Genomic DNA, 2,232 nt, shown 5'->3' with positions numbered 1-2,232 from the left:
GATTAAGTTACGCGAACTGGGCAAAGATCTGATCCGCGATGCGGTCTGCAAAGATGTTTGCGTTATTGGGGTCCATCTGAGTACCCAATGCGCCATCGCTAACATGTTTATAAAATTCCCCAGAGAAGGAGAAGCAACTGAATGAGGACACACACAGACTCACTCATATATGTGTATATGTAGCAGATTTGTGTTTGCGTGTGCGAGTACATAAAACTATTTATTTCAAGAGGATGGAATATGGATTCGGTAACTGAACAACATGGGATCGCTGAAAGTACTTGTTATGAACTTATCTCTTGCACTTCGCTTTTTCTCTAATAAGATACATAGTCGTTCTTTGAAATAAACCAAACGATTTATTTGATGAGATGTGGATGTTCATAGTTTCCTAAGAATGCTAGTGACGTAAACTAATTTTAATATAAGTTCGAACCCTGGTGTAGTTTATCGCACCCACTTCGCTAACATCATAATTACAAGTATTTATTAGCTTCACTGGTACAAATTAGGTTGTTTATACCTTTAAACAGACAACTCAAACACATCTGATACGGATATATTTTATTCTCTGTCGCTTTTACTGTTTTCAGTTCTAACTATATCTAGGGATAATGTGCAGATTCTTCACAGAAAATTAAATCAATCTGTTTTGGCATTAGCTGGCCCATTTCTAAAATTCGATGCTTAAATATCTCTAGCACTGAGAATACTATTTCTATTTAACAGGTACATTATAATAATTCTTTATTGTAAGGAAATGAAAATATATTGCCAATTAATACGATTATATTTCGGATTGTCTAACTCATTATTAGATATGAAACAATCTAAAACATTTAAATCGTTTCAGTCTCTTTTGATTCTGATCGTCATTATGTGACTTAATTTTTAAATACACAAAGATGAGTACACTGAATACTAAGCAGAAATGTGCACAAACATTTGCTCACTGTAAACAAATCATCTGTGTGGTTGTTCGGTAAGAATTGTCGAACTCTCATACGTCGTCTAACGACAGGAGAGTCCATTATATATATATGTGTGTGTGTGTGTGTGTGTGTGTGTGTGGGTGTGTGTGTGTGTATATATACATATATATATAATAATTATTTGAGGGGAATATTATTCCTAACTTACAGGGAAAAATTCAATTTAAAATACTAAATCAAATTTCACAAAATATATAATATATATATATATATATATATATATATTAAAATTATAAAAAAAACAACCTTTTAATTCAAAATGAGCAATTAAATTACACCCATCTAGAAATTACATATAATAGAAATATTAGAAATAAAAAACAATAATGTACTCATGATTAAGTAAATTGCAAAATAATAATAAAAACGTATATATTTGTTATTCTACCAAATATATACGTTTTTATTATTATTTAATTGTAATTTAATTGTTCATTTTGAATTGATAAAAGGTACTTTTTTCTAATTTATATATATATATATTATATATATGTATATATATATATACGTATATATACATATATATATATTTATATATATATAATTTCTTAAGTAACGAGAAGATGGATGTGGTATTAATCTTCATGTCGTACAACATAAATGTCGACCCATCCTGCTGTTGTCCCTTATGGCTAGGAATCCGTTCAACATGTCGTGTTGCATCAATTTTACAGTTTGGGTCTCGTCCAGTACATCTATATATAAGGCTGTCTGGCAACACTTCAACTCACTAATCGATATATACCCATTAGTCCCAAAATATATGTGTGTGTGTATGTACATACATACACACATAGATACATAACATACATACATACATACATACATACATACATACATACATACATACATACATACATAGCAGATATCCGCATGATTACTTTTAACCCAGAAATAAAATCCCCTAGTTCTAATCTAGTCAAGTTCTATCTGTATATCTATGAATAGGACATCTGACGACGATCGGAGGTCAAATCTAACGAAACGTAGACGTGAATATTAAAAAAAAATTCACAACTACAAAAGAAGAGGCCGAGAAGATCGCAATCAGATTAACAAAAACTTCTCTCATACAAATTATATTTTTAATGTTAACATTTAATATATGAGATTTTAAAGTCAGCAAATGTTAACGTTATGTATTGTTTGTTGATGTTAAAATGGACGCAGTAAACTTTGTAACAGAATACAGGTACTCTAGCTGTTTAAATTGTCCAGACATTGTGTCGCAGAATGCCAA

General features: G+C 30.5%; 1 long non-coding RNA gene across 1 annotated transcript in view; it reads right to left on the bottom strand.

Moving 5' to 3' along the window:
• Positions 1 to 612, bottom strand: part of LOC118764946 — a 15,079-nt gene extending 14,467 nt beyond the window's left edge. The window contains exon 1 of the long non-coding RNA XR_005000786.1: positions 601 to 612. This is a non-coding gene — a long non-coding RNA (uncharacterized LOC118764946). The remainder of the gene's footprint in view (positions 1 to 600) is intronic.
• Between the last annotated feature and the right edge of the window lie 1,620 nt (positions 613 to 2,232).

This window comes from Octopus sinensis, linkage group LG10, assembly GCF_006345805.1.
Source record: "Octopus sinensis linkage group LG10, ASM634580v1, whole genome shotgun sequence".
Taxonomy (NCBI): domain Eukaryota; kingdom Metazoa; phylum Mollusca; class Cephalopoda; order Octopoda; family Octopodidae; genus Octopus; species Octopus sinensis.
This window is presented reverse-complemented; position numbering and strand designations above follow the sequence as displayed.